We start from the raw sequence: 19,892 nt of genomic DNA, 5'->3' as shown, positions 1-19,892 counted from the left end.
CACACACGGGTGACTGTCACCTGGAATGAGTGTGTGCATAATGAAAGGCTTCACTTCAGAGACTGGAAAACCCTCAGATCATTATAATGAAGCAACACACACACAGACAGACAGACAGACACACACACACACACACACACACACACACACACACACACACAATCCAGCACACACTGAGAAATGTAGCTGCACAACTAAATATACAAAAGTTTCCATGCATGTATAGACGAACAGTATCAGTACACACACGCACAATCTTCAACAAATGGCCAGAAACACAGCTGTGCAAGTAAATATACTAAAGTCGTCATGCACATATAGACACAAACACTATCAGTGCATGCACACACACATAATAACGAATATAAGAATGTGTGTGTGTAGATGTTCATCCAGTATGTTAAATTAGACACGCACCTTTTGAAAAATTGCTGGGGTATATTATATGTGCGTATTGATGTGAGCATAACTCACGGTTGAAATTAGATTCCAAGCAGGCCTTTGAAACCAAGAGGAAACTATTGATTTGCCAATCTGTATGCATGGGTTCCCTATAGGCCGTGCGTTTCTACAGCAGACACACCGTACAAATTTACACGTTTGTGTAAGAATATGGTTTCTTTAATATCGGTTTCTTTACAGCTCGTTATGTAGACATTGTATTGTTTTTTTCTGAATGGCTCTACGGGATCAAAAATAAAGAGTTTCTGTTGAATCTTTGTAAGCTTAAAGACAGTGACGTGCTGCGAAACGGCTTTCAGTTATTTCTTTTTGAGTATTTCATGTAAAATGGAAAAACCTTCAAAATGATTATTGCAGTGAAGTGATTTACATTTGATGGTGTGATTTACATGAAGTCAGTGTGGATTTTCATGTGACTGCTTCGATTGCATTTCCATACTTGGCAACAAATAAAAGGGGGGGAAATATAAGTAAAACCTGATTTAAGTAATCGCCACTTTGAAAATAATCAGCTTGTTCTTCCTCATCATCACTAATTCCAAAATGATGTCGTCCATGTGACCACTGGCTTTCAGCTTGCAAAATGAGATTCCAGCTTTTTGTTAATTTGCATTTTTAAATGTCATCAGTAATGTCAGTCTGTCTTTATGATGTGACATGCATTCTGAGGGTTTAACTGTTGGCTCCACCTTATTAAAGGGTCCCTTTTACTTGATGAGCTGATAGATCTGATTAAATTATTAAGACTCTTTTTTAATTAACAGTAGTTTGTATATTAATAAATATTGGCACTAATTGGGCATGTGATTAGCTGTGATATGTTTAGCATTTTTCCCTTTTCCATATAGTTCATCAAACTATAAGAGCTGTGTTGGTTCCTTTTGACGCTCCCAAAATTAAACCAAGTTCAGTTTGACTCTGCAGGAGGTATCGAGTGCTTGTTTGGCTGTTGATACACATACGTAATTGATCTCAGCATGTTAATGAGTGCACCTGCTGACTTGAGAAACTAATGTTGTTTACCTTTAGAATATATGATAGTTGTTTACGTTCTTCTTCTATGCTAGACTCGTGGAACTTTTAATTTACTGTACTGTTGTCATGCAACATTGGAAATAACCAGCGTGAATGTTTGTACATTTTTGCTTTCATTCCTCAGCTAACCATTGCTGCTTTAGCTTAGCTAGCATCTCTGGTAAGCAGGCATTCTTGGTTTGACTTTTGGATAAATGGACTAATGAATTAGCATTGAGCATGATTTTAAAACGTCTTAGGGCTGCAGGGGTAAGAGGTTTGTCTTGTTCTTTATGTATGTGTCTGCACAAGGACTATAGTAACTATTTGCATGTCAAAGACACAAGTATATCTTTGTGTGTACAGCATGTGTTCCTTTTCCATCCACTGGCATACGCAAGGAAGAGAAAGACATGCAGAACACCTAATTATTTATTAACATTACATTATTTTTTCTTGAGTTTTGGATATCAACAGAACATTGCATGTCGTCAATCACACACAGGTTTCGTATGATATAACTAGTATCACACTTTGCCTGTCAGAGTTTACTTCGGTGTAAAAAGCTAAGAGACATTCAAGTTTTGTGTTACACATTACTTTAGTTTAACTTCACACTCTTCATGGAAGAGCTGTCTGCGATCATGAAGGCGACTTGGGGATAGGAGGGTTTTTTGCTACCACAGAATACAATATTTTCCCTTTAAAATGCTATAAACTATAGTCCAGTTGCTATAACAGTAACAGTGATTTGGTTATTTATGGCTTAGCCTTGTAGAGCTGGTTTGAAGTTGTGGGAATTTGTGGGCAAGACTGATGTTGAACACAAACCAGGAATGTAACTTTTCAGGTAGTCAGCCAAGACTCTGCAGAGAGGCAGAGACAAAATAACGAGAGAAATAAAACAGAGGGAAGGTGCAGAAAGAGAGGCAGAGGAGAAACAGGTCAAGCAGGAGATAAAATGGGAAAGAAAAACTGCAGGTAAAATCTATTGACAGGGGTGGACACTGACACTTTATACTTTTTGTAGTCAGGTACTCAGGTGTGAACCAGGAGAAGGTGCAGGGTACTTAGTCAGTACATAGCTTGGTCTTGATGAATGCAGTCTTTCTGCTGCACTGTGCTCTGTCATAATCTGCTGCAGTCAAGCATCAGGTGGTGTCCTGTCTTATAAATAGTGATGAATGAGTGATGAAGTTACACCATTTGTCAGTTGAGTGCTGGAGTTTCCTAATTGGCCGTTGGTCTTTCAAAATGAATAGGCATGTTAGTTACATACTGTAACTCCAAATTCTAAGAATATAGGCCTAGAATCACTAGTGGGTTCACCCCACTGAACTTTTCTTTTCTACCCCCACTTAGGTCTCACCTTGTGTATTCAGCTTATAGCTTTTTTCTTTAGATAGTTAAAAGAACCAGTGAAACCCATAGTTTAGAGCGCTGAGTCTATAGTCATAGGAAAAAGACACAAAACACAAGGGAGGGAACACAGGAAACAGAGGGAGTTAGACGGGGTGGTACTGCCAAATCCTGACACAAAGGCAGTGTAAGAGACAATTAAACTACCTTGTTGATTGAACATTGAGGAAATCAACAATATATATTGTTTGTATTTACTATTTGGACCAGGTCATACACCGTGGACACTGCCAAGTATTTTCCTGCTTGCTTTAAGCACATTCATTCTCTCACAGTGGAGTTTCTGTCAGTTTGCAAGGTGGCCTCATATTTCTGAAGAATGGTTCATATCATATGCTTGATAACAAGAGAGATTCAATGTCTCACTGTCCAGATTCTTGCAATAAGCTGATTTTGTCAGTGTTTTACTATTATATATGTTGTTTTTGTGCAATTCAGTGTCCTTCTATGCAACAGTATTTCTCAATACAACATGTGACGTGTACTTTTTCTCATAAGAATATTGGCAATATTTATATATGTATATTTAAGGCATTTAGTATTTTGATAATCTGCACATAATGTACATATGCATAGTTGATTTTCTTCTCTATTATCTGTATACTTTTTGTCTTGACCCTTCTGTGCCACTCTTTTTCCTTTTTGAAATACTTGCTGGATGGCTCATTTGAAGCACTTTGTATACTGTTGGTAGTTTCGTCTACAGCACTGCATCATGGGAGAATGATAGCAACTTCTTTATGTCATGGTGGTCCTGATCCTTGATTCCTGCCAAAGATGCTCTGTCAGCACCCAACTGCACCCACACTATGGACTGGATATGAGTAAGCCTGAAAGCATGTGTTGTATGACCAACTGCGATACCAAGGCGATAGAGAGTTTACAAGAGCGCAGTTGCATTTGAGAGGCAGAAGGTTTATTTTAATTGGAGCAATTGTTCTCCTCCCTTTGTCACCTTCCATTGGTGGCAGTTCTATTAAATATGACATTTTACAACTAAACTCAATACTTGTGCTTTTTCTCAGACAAACAAACAGGAACCTTCCTCCAGGACATCCTGATATTTGCCACAGGATTAAACTCACTGCCTCCCTCTGGAATTCAGCCAAGACCTAAACTTATTTTCAGTGGACGTCTTGCTACTGACTCAGTGGAACCTGTGCAAACACAATCAAAATACCAATGTCAAGACTTATGACCAGTTTCAAAACGACAACTACTTTGGAATAAAAACTCACCTGGTTTTGGACTCCGGAAATTTCAGAGGCAGTATCAGATCAACACAAATTGTGATGTTGACCTTTTAAGGTGTACTAATGGTCAGCAGTTACCACCTCCATTTTGAATCTCGTTCTGTGAAAATTGTACTCATATTTCATTACATATCAACCATGTTCTTCAGTCTGATATTTTACTGCACAAGACTCCCAGGTCAATGGTTGCATCAGACTTTATCCCCGTAAGTAGTTACGGTGTTACGTTTCTCACACAAGTTTGACTATTGGGTCAGTCCTGATTATTTGACCCAAATAGCCAGAATACTGCACATTAGCCATAAGTTAGCAAGCGACAACAGGCACAGAGGGTGTGTGTGTGCGCGCGCCTATGTGTGTAATCAGTTCAGCCTCTGACTGAACTCAGCACTGAGACTCCGCTCTGTGAGTTATTTCATCTCAGTGTCTTTTCTTCTTCTCCTCTTGTCTCTATATGTTCATGAAGTACATTCGTCCTCCAGTAAGCAGTCAACAAAGAGAGACTAATTACAGCACAGGTAGCTGTTGCAGAAAGGTTGAAGTGAAGATAAGTCCACTTTTTAATCTGAAAAGTTTAAAAAATAAAGTCTGAGTTCTTCCACCAGTAAACGGCTCCTGATCAGAGCAGATTCTGGTGGGACTTCCACAACTTTCCCAGTCTTTTGTTGCTCCTGTCCCAACTTGTGTGAAGCGTGTTGCTGCATCAAATTCAGAATAAGCCAATATTTACAAAAATCATGAAGCTGATGAGGTAAAATGTTAAATATATTGTCTTTGTACTGTTTTCATTCGAGTATATGTCATAAAAGGATGAGCAGATTGTGTTATATTTATGTTTTACAACATCCCAACTTCCACAGCTGGAATCAGGGTTGTACAGTAGTGTTTGCTAAAAGCAGATAATGTTTGTCATGTCAATCCAAAAAAAATACACAGTTTTAAGAGTTAAAGCTGCAGTAGGTAAGAGGGAGAAGAGAGCAGACTTAGCCTGAAAATTTGAACCAACACAAGTTCCCCGTCACTCCCCCTCCCTCTCCGCGGCACTCATGCCCTGCCTATACTGAGGATGCATATCAGAATTGATTTTGCAATGACATTAATTAGTTATGAAAAATACTTAATGGAAGCACCTTTTAATGCATTTTGCTTTGCTTCTGACCTTTAACTCTCCAGTCAACAAATGTGATTGTAAACTTTACCAAAGCAAGAAACCATAGGCTGAGCTGTAATCTGCTCTGTCACAGCTAGACAAAGCCTTGACCAGGTGCACTGGCAGTGAGACACATATCATCTGAACAGGCTAACCTTTTAGAAAGCGGTGTTACCGACACTAGTGCTCAATAGCACAACAGCAACATCTGTTTCTATTTAGACAAATGCGAGTTAACATTTTTAGGAATCAATATGCAAGTTTCAAACAAGAAATATTAGTGCCAGTGTTATCATGATAAATCTGTCGTGTACCCCTGTGTCAGTCCACGGTCTCTCATCGTGAATCACTGTCATCCATCCTGACATCAGACATATGTGACTGTGAGACATAAATCGCTGAGCTAGGCCTGAAGAACGGCACTTTGGTTTTCTGTTATTCAACCGGGCTTTTTTACGTTCCAAGAAATAGAATAACATTGCCTTCATAAGTAGCCCCACCGCTGACATAATTGCAATTACAGAAGATCTTGAGTGAACTTGTACCTGCAGAAAAGCATGAATTACCCTGCTGGTTAGATTTTAGCATCTAGGTGATAATTTGTTTTTCTTCTGCCTGCTACCTATTGAAGCAGCTCGTTGTTTTGAAACAACTGACCTTTCTCTTAATAAGCTCTGTGTGTGTGTGTGTGTGTGTGTGTGTGTGTGTGTGTGTGAATGAGTAACAGTGTGTGACCCATGCATGCCTGTTAAGAGTTATGTTTACTTCATAAGTAACTTCTCTTGCTGAACTAAAATGTCAAGTGATTTTTTTTTTTCAATTGACTAAATTAACTAGACTCTAATTGTGTGAGTGTACATATTAATTTTGTTTAGAATCTGCACCCAAATGTGTAAAGTGGATTTTCGTGGAAATGTAATTGCAGCAGTTTGAACAATGGCAATTTTGAACACACTGTCTCTCTAACATAATCACTCTGAATAAGCCAGATTCCACAACCCATACAGTAGAAACCCTTGATGCATGTACTCAGAATCCGTCTGTGCTGCTGTTCATTCTTAAATGCAAAATGCAAATGTCTCTGAAGCTGTAGAGGATAATTATGCCTGGATAAATACGCAAAGACCAAGATGGACGGAAAAGAGAGTTTAAGAGCGAAACAAAATTATATGCAATAAAAAAAAGAAAGGATTAGATGTTTGGAAAAAAATAGTTTAAGAGAGCGAAGTGAGGAAGGACGGAATACAAAGGAGAGAGGAGAGGCAAGTAAAGCTATTACAGTGAGAGGAAAGTGCAGGAGGGAAAGTCAGTCTCCAGTGTTCAGAGCAAGCAGCAGAAAAGTGCTGAGAACAAATGAGAAAGGAGCGAGTGGGGAAAATCAACAATAAAAGAGAAGCAGTGCAGGAAAGAGCTGAAGAATGTATTGTCAATGAGAAACAGCACAATCGAATACAAATGGCAGACAAGAACAGTGTTGCAAGCATAATGGTGTACAACAGAGAAGCAGAAGGAGCAGACGATCGCAGTCGTACTTCATTTGTTCTCTGTGGTCTGAAAAAGGCGCAAAGCTACATTTTGCATTTAGGTGGCATCAAGTGACAGAGAGAGAGGAAATTCGAGGGCTTTGATGGGCTTGTTTGACCAGAACTCGATGGCGCGACAACAGATTCTGCCTTTGTAAGCACAGCATTTTGTAGAGTAAGGTCAGAACCTTTGAGCGATCTCTTTGAATTTTCCCCACAACTAGTGTAATGTTTTATTTGAGATTTTGGGGCCTGTGTAATGTCTTCAATAATATATGAGTTTGGGAAGCATGAATATGCAATGTATGCATTTTGTGTGTGCGTTTTAGATGACTGTCACTGTGGGGATGTATTCGTCTCAGAACATTTGCAAACCTGCAGCGATGCGGCTTTTGTGGAGCTCTTCCTTCCGTGTGTCTATGTGCACGTCTGCTGTAGTTACACTTCTGTGTTTTTATTTTTTCTGTGTGTCCATGTTTGTTCATATGTGGGTCAAAGGCGATGACAATTCTCCACAGTGATAGAATATTGATGTGACATAAACACGATGTCCTCAGAATACGGTGCCCCGGAGGGCCATAAAACATGAGAAGGCTCTTACATTACAACTCACTAACAGCAGCAGTCATTTACCCCGTGCTACAGCTGACACTCACATCCTCAGAAAAACATATATGTACATACAAACACAGGCTGTATATGGACCCTCTTGCATCTGTCATGCAAGTGTACCACAAGTAATTCCTTCGGTAAAAATAATTTGATTCCTATACTATACATTATAACTTGTGATGGTTCTCTATATGAAGAATTCTTTTCTGCATCTGCAGGACTTAAAGTATAATACACTACATCCCACACTCGCTGGTCTTTGATGGCAAACACTAATTACATTGATAAGAGGGTTGAAGTACAGGCACAGTATGCAGGCAGAAAGGCACACATGCATTTGTTGGTACTGTATGTCTCAGTATCAGATTGTATATAATTATGGGATATATGCTGAAATGGACAACCTGTAATCTAAGGCAGATTGTCATGATTAGTAGAAGCGTATGTGAAAACATGCATACATTAAAGCTGAAGCTGTGAAACTTTTGGATAACTCAGTTTTTCAGTTTTTAATACAGGGTGTTTTCTTTCTATAAGAGGCAGCTACAGACCCAGGTTTAACCTTTCATCTCTGCCTGAGGTGTATAATACTGCTAGAAACCCCCCAAAAAAGAACAACAACACATCCAGTCCATCTCCCTGATAACTATTCTTCCAGTCTTTAACAATATTTGAACTAGAAGTCTTCATGAGTTACCCGAGGGCAGAAAGCTGAATGAGTACATGACAGCAGTTTAGGCAGTGTGCCATGTTCTTCTTTTTCATGACACCTTTGTGTATCCACCAGTTGCCACAGCCTAAGTGCCCATGAGACACCGGGGACCCATTTTAAACTCATCATTACATTTCAACAATAAAGTTAATTGCCGTTTATATTTTACATTTTAGTCATTTTGGTGACACTCTTCATCTGGAGTGATTTATATTTGCAATCACATAGTTCATTCACAGCGTAGGGAACTGAACCTGAATCCACTCATGCTACTCTCTGTTGTGACTTTGATTTAGACAACATTGTGACAGGTGATCAGGTAATGACACATGCGGGGCCTGCCAGTGTCCAGGTCTCTGTAAGTTGACTTGCCAAAAACTCCAACAGCCTTTAGTCACATTGACACTCTTTATCACCTAAATAACAATAATTCTGCCCAAGCAAATAACTGAATAACAATTGCATTCCAGCTGCTTAATAGGCAGAAATAGTCAAAATCTTATAACTGTTCTCAGCTTTTTTATTATGCATGGCACATAGTGACAGCAGCTGCAGTATTGTGTGAAACTGCCTAAAGACTGGGTGATGTGCTCCTCTTAGCTCCTGTATCCAGTTTAACATAGCACGCTTACGTAATGTGCTACATCGCATGCATACGTCCGAGCGGTGCTGTCTATTTTCCGAAGCACGCCATAGCTGTGAAGATTTTTGAGAGCTTTTATAGTCAACTTCCTGCTTCAGTACGTGTGAAATAAAGTGCATGTCAGTTGATTATTCACTGAAATTTAGACGCCTTTAACTGTAAAATGTGTCAGCGTACACACACCATCACTGTTTATGAAAGCTGCTAGAAATGCTTTGCAAGGTGACAGATGCTGCCAGATGTCATATAAAAATTTAACATGCTCAACAACATGCATGTTCTGTCAGGATGTATGAGACCTCTAGTTGCAGGTAGCCTGTTCGTTTGGCCTGATCTTGACAGTGCTTTTGTTGTGTTTTTGCATTGCCATTTGGACGTTGATTTTTTTTTTTTTTTTTTAACACAGTGCTTGTGTGGATGGGTTTTTTTTTTGAGACTACAGCAGGAAAAATCCAGTTTTCAATGATACCTGTGCACTTGTGGACGATGCAGTAGAACACTGGATGTAGAGTTAGGTTGTACAAACACCTTTGGATGTGGTGGGATCTGTATGCAGCCTGAGAGAAGGCCTGTCTGACAAACATCTGAGTGAGTTCCTGTTCACTTTAAATGAACACAAGTGATTTATACTCTTGACTCCATCTGGTCCTATACTTCCTCACTTCATGCTTTGATCACCTGCAAAACAAAACTGTTGTCAAACATGAGTTGAATTGCTTTAATACATCAAACTGCCCATATATACACACACACACACACACACACACACGCATAAATCCATCCAGCTCACGCTCTGAAAGTTCCCAAAATGAAAAGAATAGTTTCTTATGCAAATTCAAATAACATGAAGTCAACTGATCTTGATGTTGTAGAGCTTTGTTCCCCTTTCTTTCCTTTGTCCTCCATTTTTTATGTTTGTTTTTCCCCCTTTCTTCTTGCTTGTCACGTAAGTTCCCTTGGCGTTTGGACACAATATTAATTTATCACTTCAAGTCCTTCAGGACGCTGTTCTGTTTTCCTGCTAATTTGTGACTCTGCGCCGCCCCCACCGCCTCGCCTCTCTCCAGATTCCGTCTCTGTTTCTTTCTGTTGCTCGATCAACTCCTTTTTTTCTCACCCTCCGCCTTTCCCTCCATACTCTCCTGAGGTTCTGTCTCTGCCGACTTCTCACCTCCATCCTTCCTCTCTGCTCCTTTCTCAGTCGACATCCTTTTCTTTACTCCGTCTCTGTTTTTAAAATTGTTCTTGCATTGTGCTTTTTCTTTGTTCTTGACACTTGGGAGTCCAACTGTGTCTCTCTGACCTCATGTTCTTCACGAGCAGGATGTAATTACAAACTTTTGTGTGTTCAACTGATCTCTTTTAATTACAAACACACAGTATGTATTGTTCTTGGCTACATTTCAAGTGCTATTTGTATCAACCTTAATTAATCACTGATTGAATGCACCACCCAGTGAGCAATTAAATCCAAATCAAACACGCCCACAATGTTGTGACCTGACAGAGCATGGTGGGTCTGGCTGAAATGACCGTGCTGGAGTAAATGATGTCTGCGTTTACTCAGGAACTTCCACCTTCAGTGAGGTGTGTAAGGTGCTGTATTTCTGCTTTCTGCTGCTCAAAGCTTTTGAGAACTCTGAGGACCACAGTGGGACAGACACTGAATACTCTGGTCATGCAATCTGAGCTGAACCTGGAGCAGATTGAGGAGGACTTCACTGTTGTACTCGCCTGTCTGAACGTCATTCAGTGAAGCTTGTACACTGCAAACTCACTAATGGATGTTACTTGCTCTCCAGATGAGACATGTGGACAGCCATTGTCTTGCGTAGATACCTAGCATTGCATGTGCTACAGTGTGTAAAAACTACATACATTCTTTACTTTAACATGTGTCTGTGGCTGCAGTAGCTGTGGAGTTCATATGGTTTCTGCACCTCTTTGTTGTCCGTGTTGCTTTATTCTGCTGTTAAAGTGGAAGGTTGTTTAGTTTGTGTAGCCTAATATTGCTTGTTGCACACGCTGTCCATAGCTCTTTTATTTATTGTTGGATTTTTCTGTAATTGTATGTGTTTTGAACTCTTTTTTTGATTAATTCTAGTAAGGCTACACTGAGGAAGGCAGTTGTATATTTCTAACTGATGCAGATGTTGTTTTTGGTTTGGACAGACCTCCATGGTGCAGTTCTCTCTCGGGTGTGATGTTGTTCAACTAGGGTGTGTACGTAGACGTAAAAAACAACATGAAACAAGGAAAGTTTCCATCAATCAATTGTATGAAACAGGGTTTAGGCTTACATAATTAATCAAACCAGCCTTGCATTTATGGAGACCCTCAACACTTCTGCTCTTTTTGTTTTTTGCTTACTGGTGGAGTGGAGACATGTAACAGTGCGTGGCTGCATGCAAAGCAATGCTTAGTCCACAGCAGAGAAAAGCAGAGCTTGCTGCTGTGACGTTAAGGTCTTTACCACCTCAGTTAAGCACAAAAAGCTTTTGAGATATTTTTTTGTATTTTTTGTATATGCAAAAATGAAAATGTGCTTTAAAAAACATAATTCCTCTTTTCTTTTCCACCTCTGTTCTTGCTGTCTGTTTTTCTTGTCATGCTCTCTCTTCATGTGAACACTGCCTTAATACACCAAGAATAAACACAATCAGAGACTGCGTGATTGAAACACCGCTGCACTGCTCGATACTGTGGTTTTTCACTGATTGGCGATCTCTTACTCTTGTTAGCATGCTAATTGAAATTGCATGTGACTACATGTTTGTCCTGTGGATGTGCTTGTATTCCTGTCTGTGTCTCTTTGTGTGTATGTGTGTAAGGCAAACTGATGGTTGTTGAGGGTTATTAATCATGCATGTCATCAAAGTGGAAACATGTTCCACTTAATCTGCTGCTTCATATGGATAGCAGGGCCTCACTGCAGGTGTATGACCATGTGCATCAGGGCTGTCAAAACTGGCCAAGAATACCGTTTGATTATTCCTCCTGGGAAACAAACAAACAAACAAAAACCCCAAATCATAGGTTCAAATATCTATTTGTGCGCATTATGTTCATAAGAGGGCAAACCAATACAATGAGACATTTGTATATTATTTCATCGTAAACCTACATGCCTAAACATCACAAAACAATAAAATAATGTCCTTGACCGTGTTGCTGAATTATCCACTCATTTCAGTTTGACCTACATTACACTTTCAATCAATGAAAGTGAGCTCTGCAGCCATCAAACGCACTGCAACATAATCTGTCTGAGTGTTTGCACATCATCAATGTAGGTACAGTAAAAGCGTTTTTGCCGCTGACAGGCTCAAATTGTTCTACTGAGTGTCTGACAGCTTTGTGGAAAATATCCCGACAGAGATAGACCTTTTCGGTGAGGAGTAAGATCCTTTTTTGCTTCACCAGGAACAGCTGTTATATCACTCTCCCCAACGCCACCAGACTTCATTCACAGAAAGGGTGCTTTCATCATCGTGAAACATGCTTCATTCAACCTCAGCAGAAACAAAATAAAACTCACCAAAACCTTCTTGGTTCATGTTTCTACTGTCCCAGCAATCGCCTCTGATTCTGTTTGGGTCACAATAAACTCTCAATTCACTGAATCTGGAGAGGTGTGAGAGAGAGGCTGGACTTCAGAGACGCAGCGGGGGAAACAGCATGTAGAGCCGGGATGTTTTCACATGTAACACAGGAGCTGTTTTTATCGGACATTATGACCGGAGGGATTAAATATGTCAGACTTTTTTGTCAGGTTTTTAAAAAAAGGTAATTCCTGGACACCAGAACCTCAGTGCTGCTTTTCTTTCCACAATTGAATATTAAAACTGAGAAATTATAATGCTTGCTCACTCGTCCTCTAAAATGAATCACTTGAAATTCAAATCAGTCATTTGAGGCTCAATCCAGCTGTGGGATGTAAGAACTAAAATCTAAATACTCGACAAAAGAATATGCCATGTTTGCTGATTATGTGTGTTTCATGAATGTTTAATGATTAAACAGGTAATAGCCACTGCAGTCCTCTGACAATCCATGCTAAACCCCTCTTATATGCTTTCCTTCTGTCTCACACACACACACACACACACACACACACACACACACACACACACACACACACACAGGTACACTTTATCAGGCTCAGCTTTAATCCACGAGATTAATGTTTTGGTTTTAGTGACATTTTGGCGCTAAGATGTCACTGCTGTGTTTGTGCTATGATACGGCTTCAGAGCACAAGCATACAGACATATACACACACACTCACCCACATCTAACCCCCCCCCCCAGTATCTCTGTGTGTATTAGGTAAATGTCCTGAGGGTGTCTAGACTCTGTGATCTTCTCTGCTTGCCAAAATCATTCACTCTACCTCTTCCTCTGTGATACACTCTCTCTTTCCTCTTTCTTCAAAACTCATTTTTGTCTGCTCCATATCTTTTGAACTCTTACGTCTTTGTCTCTTTTTGCATCACATGTGCAGTTTTTTCCACATGTACTAATAATTTTATGCTTAATTTTTATACAGTAGTTATATACTCAGAGTTTTACCTGTGGCACCAACAGTTGTCCTTTCTCGAGCATGTGTTTGACAGGCTTTGACGAGGAACGTCAGCAACCACCTTGAATCTGCCAAAAAAATAAAAAACTGGAACTGCTATAACATTCCTGGAAAAGGGGCCAAGAGACGAGTGTTGTTCTATATCACAGCAGGCTGGTGGAAGTGGTGAACTAAGGCAGGACTCTTTACATTTGCCCACACAATCAGGGAGAGTCCAGAGTCCAGAGCAGCAGTGGAGGAGGTGAAGAACAACAGCGTGCTACCAAACGTCCCTTCATGTTGGGACATGACAAAGATGGCTTAGGCTGCTGAAAACTGAATCTGATGAAATGAAGCTCCTCGCGCTGGCAGTGTGTGTTTCTTAGCCTGTTAAACCTTCAAAAATGGCACAAGGAACGTCAACCAATCAAAACAAAATATCACCTTCATCAGCAAGGATGAAACAACGTATTTACAGTTGGTCTCTAACAGATGATTTCAAACAGTGAGGCGAGCCTCTTCAGGGGTGTGCGAGAGATTTGCAGCCGTGAGGTGAAAGAGACAGACGCATGCCAGAGTTTACAACACCAGGTTAGTCCATTTATCAGTGCTGTCAGCTGTTGGAGCTTCAGCAGTGGATGTGACACAGCTCATTGAGGGTACTTTAAAACCCTCAGAGCCCATTTGCTGCAATTTGCATCAAAAATTGTTGCTCATTCTCAGATACATAACTCAAATTTGAATACACAGGTATGGTACACATATTTTCAGATTCAGTGTGACTTACACTTTCAGAGGTCATCATTGTCCCTGTCCCCCCAGCAGCAACCTCAGCATCCCTCCTCCTCATCTTTGCCATGTTTACCTGACTGCGCCTTGGAGGGAGCACCTGATTGGTCAACACTAAGGACAACATCGTGGGAAATGTTACACTGCACTTGTCAAGACGAAAAATTCTGACATGCTAGACTTTTCATCGGGATGACGTAGGGCGTCCCAGATGCTGCACGACAGATCGTTTCACTTGTCAAACTACACGGATATAGGCCCCAAATTGTTCATAATCGGCCATGACATCTGCCGTGACAAAATCATCTCAAAATTGGGCTTTGTGTAGTCTGAGTGCAGCATAAGGGACTGCAGCTGCTGGTAGACCAGGACAAACAACTGAAATCCCCTCTTCATATGCTGCTTTAAGACCATCATTGTCTAGTCTGTCAGACTTAGGTTGCCAGTAGAGGTTGCAGTCCCATCCTGCCCATAGACTTCAGCTTTTTGGGCATTGTGGGAAAAAAGGAGGCCCACAGCAGAACTACTGAAGCAGCAGAGTGAGCCTGAAGACAGCTGTGGACCAAGCAGTTGGCCAACTAGACACAAGATGGGGTCTGATCAGCTTCAGCTCAGTCGCCTTGAGGAGGGTGTATGATGAACAAAACACTGTGTCTTATAGTAGAGAAGTTTAACATGCGTGATAAGTCTTGCTCAATTAGATTTAATAAGTATATTGTCTTTTATTTACTGTTTGAAACCTTTCATTTCTCTCTCTGTCTCTAAGGAATGTAAATAAAAAACTTCTAAAGCATACGTACACCACATTACAATGTGAAAAATAGCAACTGTTCCATGCATCTTGATGCATTAAATGAAAGTTCAGCATGCAAGGGTGATATAATGGCACTTTTTGTTTTTAGTCTACCTTTGTCACTCTGCTTCTCTCATCCTTCCATTGCATCTTTTTTTGGATACCTCCTAGAGAGAGATAATAAAAAGCCAAGGGGAAAAATGGGAATATTTCTTTGTCTTTCATTACTTCTGTCTCCAGGATTATCTGATTTCAAGGTGACTGCATGGTGATATCAAGACCGAGGTTTGTGTTGCTGAACTTTCTCTCCTCCCTGTGTGCCGCACTAAAAATAGGTGCCACTACAGTATAATCCAATAGACAAGACAGGCGTGCAGACGCAGCCACACACACACACACACCTCTGACTCTGTGACTTAAAGAAATTGTATGTAAAAAGCATAAAACTTCACTATGAGGAACGAGGCAGAGAAACTGACAGAATCGCAAAGCTTTAGAGTTATTAATGGTTAGAGAAAGAGTGAGGGGGAAAAGAGAAAAAGGGATATATAGACAATAAGTACGAGCATTAAAAAGTCATGTCATTCATTTGGACTAATTTGAACGCAACCCATGTAACTGCCCAGTGCCCTGTCCTGGACCTAAAGACAGAAGACTTACAATGTTCTGCTGAGCTTACAGACTAACATTTGTTCGAAAAGTCGAAGGGACAGAGACAGTGATATGTCCCAGTTCACAGGCTGCCTCCTGCACAGTCTGCATTTCAAGGCCACATAGATGATGAATGTACAGTCTGAGAAAGTAGTGAGAGTCAGAGAGGAGCAAAACTAGAGAGGCACTTTGATTTCATTTAGAATTAAAGGTTAGATAAAATACAATCAAAGAGAGAAAGATACAGAGGTTGGTACAAAGTAGAAGAAAGGAGAAGAGAAGAGGAGGCTACTGAAGTGGCAGAACAGTGACTGTGTAATGTCTCAACCAGTGGCAAAGCAGATCTCTGTGGTTTTATGGCTTGTGGAACTCATTAGGATATATTTTATTTAAGATAACATTAGGCCAGAGATTGCTGCGTTGCTAAAAGCAGAGTCTGTGGTCCGCTGTGGCTAAATCAGTCACATCTGCCTGATGCCTGATACATTTAATAAGGCCTCTATCACAGAGTAACTCACCATACAATACAGATCTACTTAAGCAAACCCAGACAATGCAGACAACAACATTAGCTCACAAAATTAGCACTCAGCAGTGACTGACAATGGTGCAAAGACATTAGATGAAGTTTTTGTTTGTTTTCACTTCTGGGCTGAAATATAGTTGGGTGGGCTTTACAGTCCCTTTACAGTCACACTGAGCAGCAGATCAGTCTAACACTCCTCTGTTTTTTTGTTTTTTTTTTGGTCTTTTTTTTTTAAGTCAAAGGAGTAAATAAGAGAAGAATAAATAAGAGAAGAATGAAAGGGGAGGGGGAATAAAGGCTTCACATTCTCAAGTACAGTGTTACATGTAAGAGAGCCATTTAGGACAAAAGATAGATTAATATACACATGTGTACATCTTTCTATACAGTATCTATTTATCTGTCTACACACATACTGTATATGTTACACATACAAACACAACACAGGACATAAAGATATATTCAGGGACCTTTATTTCTTGTCTACTCTCACCATGGGAGGAGAGTATTAAATTCATTTGGAGCGCATTACCCAAAATACCGGAGTGTCTAGAGTGCTAGGCTAACTTAAGGTGCCTGAAAACTGTAAGTAAATCAGTCACTCAGCTCAGTGCCTAAACTCAAGTGTACAAACTTGTTTAAATCAGTGTAGAAATACCTTTACTGGTAGCTCTTCTATTTATTTTAAGGTAAAAGAAAGTGAACAAACCCACAAACAGTTGTTCTGATAGAGCATGAAACGTGGTACGTTAGTACCAGATGAAATGGTGCATTGTATTCCAATATACCCACTGCATTCTGTGTTTGTGCTGACTCAAGTGCACATGTGGCGACAGGCCATCAACCCCATGCAGAACTATACATCAAAAATGAACATTATTTTTGGTATCATGCACACGCATTATGTGTTTTAAGCATTAGCAACAACAAAATGTGCAGTTCTCTCATGAGTCACTCGGCCCATGTGTACAGAATCTGTAAACATCGGACCAACTCAATCACCATTGATGGCAAAAATAAATAATCTAATGGCGAAGTGTGAACATCGTATCTCGGACTATAGGCTACACACACACACACACACACACACCATATTCACCAACCGCTTTGCTTGGTGTCAATACGCCGCACTTTAACGGTATTGATGTTGTTTGAACTGGATTTTGATTTCATGATTTTGTTTGTTTGAAATGAATATTACACTGTATTAGTTGTCTTACATTGACTGTTGTGTAATTTGGAGCTAAGTATATTTACCACAGTTCATCTACCCAGACACACACACAAGTCTATGGCCTTTTCATCAACAAGAATTGGTAGGTCACTGTATGTACGTCTGTTTGTACAGATGTTATTTTGCTATAAATCGCCATGCAATGAGAATCTCAATCATGAGAATCACCAGTTTCATTGTCACAGTTGTTTCTTCCTCTCCTGATTTTATGCCCCCCCCCCCATCAACCCCGGCCACTTCTCTCCTCCTTTCTAACATTTTGAGAGGAAAGCATTTTCCAGGCTTTATCCCTGTCTCTATTGTTATTCACCACTGAGTGTGCGCTCTGTGTGTGTGTGTGTGTTTGTGTGTGTGTTTGTGTGTGTGGGGGGGGTGCGTGTGTGCCACACTGGTGTCTATGCATCATTCCAGTGTGTGTGCCACTTGTCCCAGTGTGTTTGCATGTATTATGCCTGCAGTGATGTGTGACTAATTTAAAAGCTGGTAGTACATCTCCCCTTTAACAGAGAGGCCAGAATGCGGGGCAGAAAACACACATGCAATCCCACAAACACACACATACACACAAGTGCACATGTCAGACATATACTGGAATCACACAAGGTTGGAAGACACACATATACGTTCTCACATGTGGGTAAGAGACACAGCAGTATACAACAGAGTGTGCGCACAGACACACACACACACACACACACACACACACACACACACACTTTTACACTCAGTGTGTCAGCACAGTAATGAAATGCTGCTGAGGCAGATTAGTTGGCTTTACTGGCAGAAATGCACATTGATGGCAATCCACTGTGTGTGCGTGCGTGCGTGCGTGCGTGCGTGTGTGTGTGTGCGCTTGCGTGTGTGTGTGCGTGTTTAGACAGGGAAAGGCAGACACAGCATTGGTCCAAAACACGGAGTGGGAGAGAGGGAAGGAGAAGAAGTTAATGGTAGCAGTTGTTGTCATCACCAGGACATTCATGGTAATATGGGGAGCAGTTTGTCAAATTATTTCTCACACAAACAAGAAGTTGGTTTGGACGTGCACTCACACACACGCCCATGCAAGCAGTGTCAAACAATTGGTACACATTTTTAATGCTGCATTTGTCAGGGTAATAATGAGTTCCTTGCTGGGAGAGGAAAAGAAAAGTCCTCTAACTGTGTGACACTGTTTACTACAGCACTGTGCATTTAAGTAGGAGAGTGTGTTCAGCTGTGTCACTGGCTTAACAGAGCCCGGGTTGTGAATTGAAATCACTACTGAGATGTATTAAAAATAACATGCAGCTCCCGTATTCAGCCGCTACAATTTGAAGTTATACCCCAACTTTTTACAACCTCACTTCCATGTTGGCAGATATAATGATCACTTATAACTTGTCATTTATTTGAACTTTGCACTCCGAACTACCAGCTGGCTGTCCCATTGCGTACATCATGAGGGATTTTCCACACGTCATGGAAAATGAATCAGATGAATAAGCCCAACCTGCTGCTTTCTCTGTCTTTACCTTGAAGGATCTGTTTTTGTGGAGCAGCCAATTCATAGAATCCCTGATTGTGTGTATGTCGACATATCAAGGACAACACCAGTTCTCTCCTCTCCCTTTGGGTTCAGTGGCCAAACACTGCACATCTAATAAAGGCACAATGCATACAACACTGGTGGAGTTTACCAAGTTCTTGCTGACATTTGAACTGCTTGCTTCTCTCTGCATTAAGTTCATGCTGGCAGCACTAGCTAGCCTTACCAGTCTTCCTCACCAGTAGTAGGAACACTGTGGTCCACCCTGCAGATGATCAAACAATGTGTTGGTTTTCCAGCTTGTCGAGAGCAAAATGTTAATATCAGAACAAAGGCATTAGCTGACCCAATAAAGCTATTCAATAGATGCAATAAATAGTGAGATAAACAACAGAAAGTCACTCATTTGTAATAAACAGCTGGGAAAGGGTAATGAGTCTGTTGCATACCTGCAAACCTGCATGTTGACACTGCATGATTGAAAAACTGAAGTGACACTACCATTGCTGTGGCTTTTTGATTGTTGCAGTCATACAGCTGCACTGTCCTCACATCAGTGAATCTGGTATCACTTTGGTATGGATCATGTACTCTAAATTTCTCTTCAGAGACTTTTTCCTCTTCAAGCTAATGGTAAAAAGTCTTCATCATGATCCACATGGCATAGTTTTGTTCCAATGGCAGATTTGCAGTAGTTTCATAATTGATATTGTAATAGACCTTAGCAAGAATTACATCAAGACTACTTCATTTACTCTGCTCCACTCACTGCCCCCTCTAAGCCACACCTGCTAACTGCTGTTATCTTTCTATCAGTTTAAAAACTAAAAGGCAGCTCACTCTTTGCTCACTTTATCCAATGATGGAAGTCTAAAAGGCCCACTCTTCTCATTTATCCTTTATTTGCTTAATTAGGGGCCACTTCCACCTCCTGATGGCTTTATCCAGCCCCCAGCCTCCCTACAATAACATCCACACTCCATCTGGAATCACAGTGTTGACAGCTGAGTGGTTATTGTGCTGAC

The sequence above is a fragment of the Chaetodon auriga genome, chromosome 5, assembly GCF_051107435.1.
Source record: "Chaetodon auriga isolate fChaAug3 chromosome 5, fChaAug3.hap1, whole genome shotgun sequence".
Classification (NCBI taxonomy): domain Eukaryota; kingdom Metazoa; phylum Chordata; class Actinopteri; order Chaetodontiformes; family Chaetodontidae; genus Chaetodon; species Chaetodon auriga.
Note: the sequence above shows the minus strand (reverse complement) of the source record.